The sequence below is a fragment of the Macaca nemestrina genome, assembly GCF_043159975.1.
Source record: "Macaca nemestrina isolate mMacNem1 chromosome 14 unlocalized genomic scaffold, mMacNem.hap1 SUPER_14_unloc_2, whole genome shotgun sequence".
Lineage (NCBI taxonomy): Eukaryota > Metazoa > Chordata > Mammalia > Primates > Cercopithecidae > Macaca > Macaca nemestrina.
Genome location: NW_027257578.1, coordinates 530,266 through 544,477, shown reverse-complemented (window position 1 = coordinate 544,477; position 14,212 = coordinate 530,266). Strand labels below are relative to the sequence as shown.

Genomic DNA, 14,212 nt, shown 5'->3' with positions numbered 1-14,212 from the left:
CTGACTGCATGTCTAATACGGCCAGGACTCCAAGGGAAGCACCCTAGGGAACACAGATGACCGCAGCACAGCGACAACCTCAAGGAGCACACACGGGGAAGGCAAGATGATACAATCGAAGACTTCACACAGAAAAGAACTTGGCATCCATACCCCGTCCCATTTCTAGAAAACAACGATGCTGACTTAGGAACATTTACCGAACAGCCTGCAGTGTGGAGGCAGCACGAGGGGGTTCCATGTGGGGAAGAGCCCCTTCAGAAGGCGGCGTTCAAGCAACGTGGAGGCAGGAGACGTCCCCACGCACAAGGGGCAGCCTGGGCGCCTGCAGAAATGCCCATGCATCTGGGAAGAGGGAGAGAGGACAAGATACTTAAATGCTCCAAAATGAATAGAAGCCTCCCAAGAACCTCCCCCGAAATGGGGCAGGGATTTACAAAAGACCAAACCGAGCATGCGCAGTTACCTGAACATAGCGCCACCAGAGCGAGCTATCAAGGAAGAAACAGGGTCACTAGAAGCCTGAGCCTCTACTCCCAGCTCTGCAACTCATTCACCCTATGACCTTGGTGAAGGCTCTTAGCTCTGTGAGCCACAAGAGAATCACGGGAAAACAGAAGATATGAAAGTGTTCTACCTTTTTCACAGAACTGCTGAGGGAATAAAATCAGATAACGGATTTTAAAATTCTCTGTGAATTACAAAGCAAAATGCAAACGTATGAAATCATTCTTAGCATTAATAACAGCACTGTCAAATTAAGAGAAGAGTTAAGACCACAGCATTTTCCATCCCCCGACTCCCGAGACAAATAGTGAGTCCAGCTGACGTATTTGGGCAACCCCAGTATCTAGGCTTTGAGAGTCTCAAACAGCTCATGAACTCTGACAGTATCACTCCAGCCCAGTGCTCATTAAGTTCTCCAAGACAGCCAACTGACCTAAAAAACTACAGCTTTTTCAGCTGGACTTGAAGCCCTCCAAGCTCACAGCACAGCTCAACAATGAAGAAGAGGTTTTCTGCCACTAGACTCAAAAGCTGGCTTTCGTAGATTCCCATAGAAAGAACATTCAAGGCCAGGCATGGCGGCGCATGCCCGTAATCCCAGCAATTTGGGAAGCCGAGGGAGGAAGATCACCTGAGGTCAGAAGTTCAAGAACAGCCTGGCCAATATGACAAAGCCCCATCTGTACTAAAAATACAAAAATTAGCCGGGCATGCTGGCAGGCACCTGTAATTCCAGCTACTCAGGAGGCTGAGGCAGGAAAATCCCTTGAACTCAGGAGGTCGAGGTTGCAGTGAGCTGAGATCACGCCACTGCACTCCAGCCTGGGTGACAAGAGCAAAAGTCCCTCTCAAAGAAGAAAAAAAAAAAAAAGAAAGAGCATTCTTTTTTGCTGATGTTAAATTTCCTGTGCTTAACACAGAGAAATCATACAACACTGAAATCCCGAAAAACATATCATAAAAAGCATTTAGTGACTAAAGACATTCAATATAACCTGTAACAGTGAGTTCCCCTCCTCTTTCCAGCCTGCTCCACTAACGCTGTGACCCTTAACACAATGCTTTCACTAACACAGAGGAAAATTAATAGGACCGCTTACCCCTCTCAGCTGACAGCTAAACCACTGTTTCTCCCTGGGCTCACTAAAGATGACCTTTACCCAAAACCAGGCTGCAATGACCCTGTAGATGTTGACTAACAATTTCAAAATTCCCATATTCTTTGTCCACTCCTAAGGAAGATGAACTGAAGCCAGGTGTCTCCAAGTCAGAACTAACAGAGGCCTTAAACATCAGATGGCCCATTCCGTTCTTTGACAACCGGGGGATCTAAAGCTGAGCTTATGGAAGAAAACAGCCTGTTTAGTAACAAAGCGAAAACCAAAGCCTAGTCACCCAACCTCTGGTCCAGATCTCCTGTGACATTCCAGCACCCATACAGGATGAGTCTCCCTAACCAGAAACTCTGAAATCTACAACTTTTGAGTGCCGACGTGACGCTCAACGAAATGTTCATTGGAACAGCTCAGACTCTGGATTTTTGAATTCAGGAGGCTCAACCAGCAAGTATAATACAAATATTCAAAAATCCAAAAATGTAAAGAAATCTGAGACACTTCTGGTTCCAAGCAGTTTGGACGAGGGATATTCAATGTGCATTTTTTTTTTTTCTCTAATGAAGGAAATTAAAAACGAGGCCCAAGCAAAGTCATTCAATCCATACTAAAGTCATTCAATAGTTTAATTAGTACCCATTTAAAGTTAAGTTCTACCCGCAGATATTTAAAAGGATGAATACATACATGCCTATAATTCCAGAAGTTTGGAAGGCCGAGGTGGGAGGATCACCTGATGTCAGGAGTCCAAGACCAGCCCGGTCAGCATGGTGAAACTCCATTTCTACTATAAATGCAAAAATTAGCCAGGCGTGGTGGCGCACCCCTGTTATCCCAGCTACTCGGGAGGCTGAGGCACGAGAATCGCTTGAACCTGGGGGAAGCACGTTGCAGTGAGCCGAGATCACATCACTGTACTCCAGCCTGGACCACAGAGCAAGACTCTGTCTCAAAAAAAAAAAAAAAAAAAAAAAAAGGAAAAAGAAAAAAGAAAATTTAAATTGTGTTTTCACATGGAGCCCATGTTCCCAGAACACAAACCCTGCTCTGTGCTCCAAGGGCACACAGGGTGCCCCTTTATCTTAATGTTCACCATATTCCATGACAGCCATTGGCACGTGCCCGTCCATCACACTAGACTTCCTGTGCATGAGACAGGGATCATATATTATTACCTTTCTGTCCCCAGTGTCTGGCCTAGAAGACACTCAGTAAATGATTCCTGAATTAAGTCACTTACTAAAATATGTTAAACTTGTATTAACAAAATTGATTTAATAAGTTTGCCAATGCAGCGTTCGTACCACACAGCTTAAATCTCAACCTGTGGATTTATCTTGTCTTCTGCTAGATTATCACCTATTAACATTCAGGAGGCACCTAGTGTGTGCTAGGCATTACTAATTGCTGGAGACCTAGCAGTGACAAAACAACATTCCTTGTTCAAAGACAAGTTCTAGTATAAAGAGGAATAGAAGGAACAGGCTAGATTGATGAGAGAGCTAAGAAAAGGACAGGCTGCCATGGGAAGCACCTGGTCTTGTCTGGATGGTACACAGTTAACAAAGTCTGAGTGCTTCGTATAGCATAAGATCATCTCCTCCAAAGAAGCGAATGAAGCTTTGATTCCCCAGTACCAGAAGTCACCATAAAGGTGTGCACAGCCACATGCTTAGTGTAGGAAGTGAAACCAAACGAACAAACAAAGCTCCAACTTCCAGAGGCAATGGTCCAATTATGAAATCCTCTGGCTACGTTCAATTGAAATTCAAGGTATTCAAGAGGCCAATATTTAAGGGATAAATTAACCCAACCACTTAAAACTAAAGTAGTCAAGGGGTAAAGGTATAGTACCTTTTACAAATTTATTAGCTCTTAATATTTACATTTAAATATGACGACGATGGTGTAATAACTTTATTAACTAGTTATTATGTGTTAGGCACGAAACTAAGCACTTTACACACACATTTGCACGATCCTGTGAGATGATAATGACCCCTTGTCATCCCATTTCATAGATGAAAGTTAGGTTTATATAAGCTTAAAAACTTGCCCCAAATGACACAACTACTTAGCAAAACCCAGGCAGCCTGACTCAATAGGCCTTGTTTAAAGAAGTGATATTTATAAACTGTCCAGCACAGCGGTGGTACAAACAAGAGTTCAGTAAATGCCTAAAGAGTACTTCATACCCAAAATCATTTCCCGCCAATCAAACTAGACTTACTCTGGTTCTGCATAACCAACTGTCAAATTATTGTTCCATGAAGAAAAGGTGGAATGGGTAGATATCAGGAAAGAGTGAATAACTGCTAAATATACTTGATGGCAGGTAGTAACAGGAGGTGGCATTTAGACTGTTTCCACATTTGTTTGGGTAACACTTTGTTTTCACAGTTCTAAAGCACAAGAGCCATTCTAAGCTGGTGAAAGCGTAAGGCATGTCTATGATCCAGGCCTCCAATTCACTGTGGATCAGTGGATCTCAACCTTTACGGTACATCAGAACCACCTGGGGGTTTTTAACAGCACTAGAGCTGCCCAGGCTCCATTCCTGCAGATTCTATTTCAACTGGTCGGGAGTAAGCAAGCATGCTTTTTTCACAACCATCCAGATGCAGCTAGGTTTGCAAACCACTGTCCAAGATGCTCTCACACTTCCACTCAGTTCAACACACACTCACTGAGATTCTAAGCACTATGAATCGGGCTAAGTTAACAAGTTAGGCTCCACTCCCTAATAATATTGGCAAAGAAACCAACATCAGAGATTTATTCCAGTCCAAACCAAACAAATTGCCGGGTGAAAAAAATGCCCTGGCATAGTTTTCCATACAGAACAGCTCCCAGTCTCCTGTTCCACTGACACCAGCGTCCACTCACCGCAAGCCTACTAAGTGCCACATGTGCTAGGATGCTCCCTCATCTCATCACCATAGACATCCCTGCTGGACGTGAGTATGTGACAGACGAAAATCACGGAGGCCTAGGGAAGTTGAGATCCGCATTCCCACTGCGGTGAGGGCGTGCTTGAGAGGGACCCCACGGCTGGGCCCTCCATGCCACTCTCCTCAGTAATCACTCCCAGACCAGAGCAGCGAGGGGGAATTTTCTTCCTCTCACTCTTTTCAGCCCCTTGGCTGACCCAGCATTCCCCAGAAAGCTATCGAGTTCTGGCAGCTCTGAGGCCACAAAGCCACAAAGGCACGGGACACACAGCCCATCTGTCTCTAACGGGTCTTTTACTTGGTCATGCTGATCATTTCTAAGAGCAGATGGGTTAAAAAAGACTTGGCAAGTTACCACGAAATGGCCCCTCCACTCCTCCCTGGGGGAAGGCTGACTAGTGAGCAGTCAGGCCGGCTTTCTTCCCCCACTCCCTGCATTCCTGTCCCCAAGGAGCCACAGACAATCCCACCAAATAGAGGCAGGAGACAGCCGCCTCCTTCCTACAGCTGGAGGGGGGAAGGGTCCTCTCGGGCCTTTCTAACTGCATGAAAAGCAAACTGTGAGCTGTACTGACCCGGGCCTCACCCATGTTGCAGGCATGTACAACACAGGTGCCCAGTGCTATCATCAGGCAGAACTACGAATGTGTTTTCCATCGTTTTCATACAATGATTCCAGAACCGTTATCCACACAGCTCCACTTCTCACACATACGACGTGCTTCACGGATTACACAGCATGTTCACCATGCCCCTCATCCGCTTCTCCCAGCAGCCTTGTGTGATCCCTTGGGTATGCTTCCTCATACTGAGGTTTGAAACCAAAATTTTCCCAAGAACATCCAGCTAGTGTTAGAACCAGGATATGAGGGCTTCTGATTCTAGAACCGGTATTTGTGCCACTATTCCACATGGGCCCCTCCAGGGATTTCTGCCTGATCTGAAAATGCAGACAGCAAATCCGTCTCTCTACAGTCCTGGGGTTCCCTATAGACAAGAAGTCAAACTTCTAACAGAAAGCTTATACTTATTTGGAAGGCTATCTATTTCTTTTAAGTTAGTTTGTTCATGTTTTGGAAAGATTGTTCCAATGGCAATGTGGGGCATGAAGTGTAGAAAGGATTCCATGATGAGACAGAGAAACAATTCGGTGGCTCTTACAACAGTTCAAATCAGGCATGAGGCACAACCAGAAAGGACAGAGGGAAAATGTATTGGAAAGAAATGCAAAATGAAGTCCACTCAGACCCAGGATGGAAAAAAGGGGATTAAGCATGATGGTGGTTTCTACTTTGAAAGACTGATGAACAAGGATGTCATTAACTACTGCAGAGTGGTATCTGGGGCCTGGGTGCACCAGATTGTTTAACCATTCACCTGCTGAGCAGTCTCTGGGCTGTTTCCAGTTTCTAGCCTTTATAAATGCTGCTGCTATGAACAGATACATATAGGCTTTTGTGTGAACATAAGTCCTCATTTCTCTGGGATAGCAGCCCATGAATGTGAATGCTGCCTCCTACGGCAATTGCACATTTAGCTTTTTAAGAAACTGTCAAGCTGTTTTCCAGAATGGCCCTACCATCTTCCATTCCCACCAGCCAAGTGTGAGTGATCCGGTTTCCCTGCATCCTCACCAGCATTGGTCTTGTTACTACTTTTTATTTTAGGCATTCTGATAGGTGTATAGTGACGTGGCTTTAGTGTGCATTTTTCTGATGGCTCATGATGTTGCACATCTTTTCATGTGCTTATATGTTATCTGAAATGTCTCTTCAGGTCTGCTATTCATTTTCAAACTAGATGATTTGGTTTCACTGCTGAATTTGGATAGTTCTTTATATATTATAGATATGAGTCCTTTATCAGACATGTGGTTTGCAAATAGTTTCTCCCAGTCTCTATCTCCTCCTTTCATCTTTATTTTGTATTTCACGTTTTAATCCATGATCTATTTTGAGTTAATTTTTGTACGAGGTATGAGGTTTAGATCAGAGTTCAGGTTTTTTTTCGTATGAATAATCAGGTAGTCAGTAACTTTTTTTAAGAGACAAGGTCTCACTCTGTCACCCAGGCTGGAATGCAATGACAAGATCAGAGCTCACTGCAGCCTCGACTCCTGGGCTCAAGTTATCCTCCTGCCTCAGTCTCCTGGAGTAGCTGGCACCACAGGCAGGTGCCACGGTGACCAGTTCATTTTTTTAGTTTTTGTAGAGACAGGGTCTTGAGCCATGTTACCCAGGCTGGTCTGGAACTCCTAGGCTCAAGTCATCATCCCACTTATATGGGGCCAGGCAGTGGCACATGCCTGTAATCACAGCACTTTGGGAGGATGAAGCAGGAGAATCACTTGAACCCAGGATTCCAGACCAGCCTGAGCAACAGAGGAAGGCCCTGTCTCTGCAAACATTTTAAACATTAGCTGGGCATGGTGTTGTACACCTGTGGTCCCAGCTACTTGGGAGGCTGAGGTGGGAGGATCTCTCGAGCCTATGAGGCTGAGGCTGCAGTGAGCCATGATCGGACCACTACACTCCAGCCTGGGAGAAAGTCAGACGCTCTCTCCAAAAAAAAAAAAAAAATCCTAGAGCATCACCCATATTAAAGACAGGTATTGTCTTTTTCAAATTTAATTACTGTTATATAATGGACATGTAAAATGTCCAGTTTGAAAGTTTGAAAATATGTAACTCTAAGTATTCTTACCTTAAAATTCTGATTCCTACCTAAGATATTGCATACTGTTTACATAAGTATCACAATGCCTGGACAACAACTAAAAATGTGTAAGAGTAAGAATAATGAGCATGTATGCCTAGTAATTAAGGTATATTTCCCCTTATTACATAAAAAAGTCATCACTGCAAACCCCTATGACCGTATCGAAAGTAAACCTACAGTTTTACTTCTCTATATTATCAAATGCAAGGTTAAAACTCGAATACTAAACATTTCCTGAAGCCAAGGGTAGTTTACTTAAAATAAATGCCTAGGGTCTATATCAAAAATATGAAAAAGCTAGCTACTTCATAGCCATTCCAATCTAAGTTCAGTTTTTAATTGACACATAATTGTGTACTGTACATATGTATGGAGTACACAGAGTGATGTTATAATACATGTAATGTATGTGATCAGCATAATTAGCATATCCACCATCTCAAACATTTATCATTTCTTTGTGTTGGTAACTTTCAATACCCTTCCTCCAATTATCTGGAACTATATATATATATATATATATATATATATATTTTTTTTTTTTTTTGAGACAAAGTCTTGCTCTGTTGCCCAGGCTAGAGGGCAGTGGTGTGATCTCAGCTCACTGCAACATCTCCTTCCCAGGTTCAAGCTATTCTCCTGCCTCGGCCTCCCTGGTAGCTGGGATTACAGGCACCCACCACTATGCCCAGCTAATTTTTGTATTTTTAGTAGAGACGGGGTTTCACCACGTTGGCCAGACTGGTCTCAAACTCCTGACCTCAGGTGATCCACCCACCTCAGCCTCCCAAAGTGCTAGGATTACAGGCATGAGCCACCGCGCCCAGCCTGAAACTACATGTTCTTGTTGACTATAGTCATCCTATGTTATAGAACACTAGAACTTATTCCTATCCAGCTATAATTTTGTATCCTTTAACTAATTTCTCCCTATCTTCCTCTTCCCCCACTCTTCTCACCCTCTAGGATCCTCTGTCTACTTTCAACTTCAATGAGATCCACTCTTTTTTGCCTTCCACATAAGAGAACATGTGCTGTGTAACTTCCTGTCCCTGGCTTATTTCATAATATCTTCCAGTTCCATCCACGTTGCTGAGAATAACAGGACTTCATCCCGTGTTATGGCTGAATAGTACTCCATTGTGTATAAACACCACATTTTCTCTATCCATCATCTGCTGTTGGACACCGAGGCTGATTCCATATCTTGGCTATGGTGAACAGTGCTGGAGGAAACATAGAGGTGCAGATGCCCCTCCGACACTGATTTCCTTTTCTTTGGGTATCTACACTGTAGTGGGACTGCTGGATCACACTGTAATTTCATTTGCAGTTTTCTGAGGAACCTCCATACTGTTTGCCATAGTGGGTGCCCTAACTTACTCTTACTCTTTTTCTTTTTTCTCTTCGAGACAGTCTCACTGTGGCCCAGGCTGGAATACAGTGGTGCAATCTCGGCTTGCTTACTGTAGCATCTGCCTCCCGGGTTCCAGTGGTTCTCATGCCTCAGCCTCCTGAGTAGCTGGGATTACGGGCACCCGCCACTACACCTGGCGAAGTTTTGTATTTTTTAGTAGAGATGGGGTTTCACCACGTTGGCCAGGCTGGTCTTGAACTCCTGGGCTCAAGTGACCCACCCACCTCAGCCGCCCAACAGTGCTGGGATTACAGGTATGATCCACCGCTCCCAGCTAATTTCTGTGTTTTTAGTAGAGACGGGGTTTCACCATGTTGGCCAGGCTGGTTTCCAACTCCTGATATCAGGTGATCTGCCCGCCTCGGCCTCCCAAAGTGCTGGGATGTCAGCGTGTGCCCCACGCCCAGCCAGCTGCTCTAGTGTACACCCCCCTACAGTGTGTAAGAGCTCCTTTGTCTCCATATCCTCGCCAGCACTTGTTACTTTTTGTCTTTTTGATAATACTCATCCTAACAGGTGAGATGATACCTCACTGCGGTTTTGATTTGCATTTCTCTGATTATAAGTGATGCTGAGCATTTTTTTCACGTATTTTTTGGCCATTTGTATGTCTTCTTTAAAGAAATGTCTGTTCGATTGGGTGTGGTGACACAAACCTGTAAGCCCAGCACTTAGAACGCTAAGGCAGGAGGACAGCTTGAGCCTTGACCAGCCTGGGCAGCATAGCAAAACCCTAGCTCAAAAAAAAAAAAAAAAAAAAAAAAAAAAGGAAGAAGAAAAAAGAAATATCTGTGTCTGTTCAGCTATTTGACCTCCAAAAACTAAGAGCCCATTTTGGAATCTAACAACCTGCCTGATTCAGAGACAATCTGTGTTTGGTTCTACTCTGCTACTTCTTATGTGACTTTGGGAAGTTCCCTTAGCCACTTTGAATTCAATTTTCTCAACATTAGCCAGGAATAAGTACCACCTGCCTCTGCTGGTTAACGCTGAGGACTGAAAGGAGAACCTCCACAACGCCACATGACAATGCCGCCTGGCGGAAGCCCCTCAATGCGGGACTGGTAGGATCATCTGAAGCTAAGTACAACTTTCCACTGTCCCAGACTCACTCTGCATATGATTAGCAAGGAATAGAGAATAAAGGAAACAGAAATAATTGCTTAATTTTTAATAAGAAATTTTTAAAAAGTTGAGGTGGTGGAAAAATAGGAGGGAGAGGAGGGGAAGGAAAAGCAGTCGGTCACAAGTTTTAGTCCAGGGCTCATACCTGGCCTCCTCACTCAGGCAATCACCAGTCCCCACTCCCTGGGGAGGGGTACTTTCTCGGCTGGCTTCACCCACATGGAAGGCACTGCCACAGGTGTTCAGAAACCAGGAGCACCTTGAAATGGGCAACGTGCTTTGGGTAGGAGACCTACAATTTCCCCAAAGAAACCAGGGCATAAAAGTGACCCACATAGGAGGTACCAAGGCTGTAAATACTTGGTGGCAAAAACTGATGTCATACCTGCTGTACAGGAGACACACACCCAAATAAAACTTGCCAAAATAGCAGAGAAAAAAATACAGCAGACATCCAGTGCCATTCTGTTACAGAAATATTTATATCCCAAAGCCAGGGACCTCTCTGAAACACTGTGTTTATTTCCACGTTTCATGGAAGATGTTTGAGTGCGCTCACGTGTGTGTCAACAAACTTCCAGTCCCTGCTCTAAACCCTGTGGCTCCTCAGCAAAACCCAAAAACAAATATCAGTTTTCCTTCCAAATGAGAAGTTTCCTGACTTAGCGAAACCAGCATCAAATCCACTTATTATGAGATAGCTGATTACAGGCGAAGCCCTCTAGTCCCAGGATGACTCCCCTCCTGCAGGAGCGGGAAGGATGGCCATAGCACTGGCCTGCCAGACCACATCTCCAGGCAGTTCGAAACCATGGCTGCTCAGGTGAGCCATGATAAAAATCGAAACCAAGTATCTCTGAAAAGTGTACATGTCAAGAACCAGACCTCGGACCGGACTCAGCAGAAATGGATGTTGCAAGGTTTGTTCAGAGACCTCCTTTCCATGCCCCCTTTCCCCGGGACCTCCCTCCTTGCACTAGGGGCCCAGGGCCAATGGACCTCTCCCTTATCTCTAGCCCAGTGCATTTTCAGGAACAGCTCCCAGACTGTACCAGACCCTGAAATGTATTCACTGAATGCACTATTTCTTCAAATGATCATAAATCATCTGACTATAACAACAATTGTTTTAAAAGTGTTCTCTCTCTCTCTCTCTCTCGGGAATTCTGTCATGAGTTTGAGCAAGCAGCTTTGCTTCTCCTTACTGCAATTCTATCATTTGCAAAATGTTAACAATTACTGTGTTCACCCATAGCATTGTTGTAAAAAGCCTTAAGACCCACTTCATGTAGCCTGCCTGGAGCACAGACACTGTCACATGGTAAATGCCCACTGAAGGTGAGTTATCTGTAGCTATTATTACCCGCCACTCCAGCGAACGAAAGGAGTCGATCAGGTCTCATCGTATCACCATGGAAAGATGTCCATGTAGACTGTGCAGTGGGAGTAGGGGGACTCAGTGTTTATCAGGTACTATTTTGTTTTTTACAAAGTGTACATATATATTTGTAGGTACACTGGAAAAGATCTGGAAGGAAATACACCCAGTGTTAATAGTGACTACCCCAAAGACACATTCATCCAAACACACAACAGAAAAACACTCACTATCTTTCTGCCTTCCATATCATTTGAACTATTTTCAATAAGCATCTATGGCTTTTGTAAAGTTTTTGAAAGGAATTTATTGCAATTTTTTCTGGAGAAACAAGCAGGAGCATGAAAAAGGTGGAAACAGAAGGTAAAATGGAATTGGACTTAATGGAATTGAGTCCAAGCCAGGCTCAGCAGGCACACAAACCACGCACCTCTCACTACAACTCAACACCAGCTCTCTCTTCTCTTGGTCCAATGGCCCAAGACTTAGAGATAAAATGTTTATTGTGATCACATCAATCACACCAAGGAGCTTGGAACCACCCTTTCAAACTCCTCTGGTTCTGTGTACCTGCCCGGGGCTGTTAGTTTTTCTCCTGTGTCTTTGCTGGACTGTAATCCCCTAGTGGTGGAAATGCACCCTGACACTTAGCCATCATCCCCACAACACTCAGCACCGCATAGAGACCAGGGCAGTGATGTCCACTCGGACTGTGATTCCACTTATAAAGCAAAGGACCAGGGACCAGATGCGACTTGTCTTTGGTAACTCACCAGCTGTGGCTTGAACCAGAACAAAGCCAGGTCTCCTGATGCCCAGAAAAGAGCTAGTGCCTGTCCCACTGGAAACACGGTAAAAAAGTTTTGCGTGCTGTGAAAAGATGCACTACTGGAGAAGATGGGTGCAACTTCTCATGGAGGCATTCAGCCCAGATCACCAGGAAACAGAGCTGCCGGATGAGACACTCGGCCCAGACCACCAGGAAACAGGGCTGCCGGATGAGACACTGGGTCCAGATCACCAGGAAACAGGGCTGCCGGATGAGACACTCGGTCCAGGTCATTAGGAAACAGGGCTACCCGATAAGACACTCGGCCCAGGTCACCAGGAAACAGGGCTGCTGGATGAGACACTAAGCTCGTCCACTGGAAAGGAAATCTGGCTGGGCAGTGGAGGGAAATTCACACAGCCCAATGGCAGCAACAACATGAACAAAAAATACCTGCCTGGAAAGCCATAGCCTGGCTAGCAAATTCGAAACAGAGCCACAATCCTAGCAGCACACATCACTGCAACACAGGGCTTCAGTCAGTGTGAGCACACTTTAAGTATAAATGTAAAATGTCCACGTTTTATGGAACAAGGGGGCTATTTGTGTGTGTGTGATGTCAAAGAAAACAGCTGAGAAGAAACTGTTGGCAAGGAAATAGAAATAGGCGCCCTTACACATTGACAGTGAGATAACGGTATGGCCCTAACAGAAGGGAATCCAGCAACACCCATCAACATTTAAAATTCGCAGAACACTGGATCCCACAATTCCATTTCTAGCAATGCATCCTATGAACATATTCACGCAAATATGCAAGAATTATGTACAACTCAGCATTGATTAATCCAAACGGTTGGGAACAACCTAAATACTTACCGGTGGACAACCGTGTTTATCTTATGCCAACATCTGTGTTTTTAAAAACAAGACACACAGGCTGGGCACAGTGGCTCACTCGTGTAATCCCAGCACTTTGAGAGGCTGAGGCAGGTGGATCACTAGGCCAAGATATCCAGACCATCCTGGTCAACATGGTGAAACACCGTCTCTACTCAAAATACAAACATTATCTGGGCGTGGTGGAGCACACCTGTAGTCCCAGCTACTCAGGAGGTTGATGCAGGAGAATCGCTTGAAGCTGGGAGGCGGAGGTTGTAGAGAGCTGAGATCACGCCAGCCTGGTGACAGAGCAAGCCTCTGCCTTGGAAAAACAAACAAACAAAAACTGGCAAGAGTGGTCACAGAGCAGTGATGGGAGTAGGACTGCCTTTCACTCTCCAGGACCTTTTGAATGTCGCTCATATTACGTATTCAAAATATATGACTATAGCAAATATTTTCAAAGTAACTATGAAAAACTGGGAGAATAATAATATCTAACACACAGGACTGCTGTATAATTAAAGGATGAAAAACATTAAGCACTATCAGAGTTCAAAGGAAGAAGGATTAATTCTAGCTTGGATGTCAGAGCGGGGATCATGTAAAGGAAGCGAGTATTTCAAGTCTTGAAGGATGGAGAAGATTTAAAGAGGCAGAAGTGTGGAGACGATGTCCCAGATGGAGATAAGAACATAGGCGAAGACGATGGCCCAGATGGAGATAAGAACATAGGCGAAGACGATGAAGAGATGAGAAGGTATAAATTCTAAGTGCAGCTCTCAGGCTGGGTTTCAGAACAGGGCTTAGGAAACAAGCTGGAGCGCAAGGCTCATGGCGGGAATGGAAACACTGAAACCCAAACTTGCATATCACGACCTGATCATGAGCCTTGAATGCCAAGCCAGGGAACCTGTCCTTGATCTTAACAATGAAAAATCACTTGGCCGGGTGTGGCGGCTCAAGCCTGTAATCCGGTGCTTTGAGAGGCTGAGGCGAGAGGACTGCTTCAGGCCAGGAGTTTGAAACCACTCTGGACAACACGGCAAGATTCTATCCTTACAAAAAAATTAAAAATTAGCTAGGCAGGATAGCACATCTGTAGTCCCAGCTACTCAGGAGACTGAGGCGGGAGGATCACTTGAGCCCAGGAATTTAGGGTTACAGTGAGCTGTCAGGGCACGCCTGCATTCCAGCTTGAGCAACAGAGCAAGGGCATGTCTCAAAAATCAAATAAAATGAAATAAAATCACTACAAGTTTGTATAGACATAAAGTATAAAATCATACCCTATATGATTTAATCCAGATATATAATATAAATTAGAGAGGGAGAAGAGAAATTAGGAAG

The 14,212-nt window shown here is 44.6% G+C and overlaps 1 long non-coding RNA gene across 1 annotated transcript in view; it reads right to left on the bottom strand.

The window, feature by feature from the left end:
- Positions 1-14,212, bottom strand: part of LOC139361180 (uncharacterized) — a 31,078-nt gene that overhangs the window by 11,140 nt on the left and 5,726 nt on the right. The window lies entirely within an intron of this gene.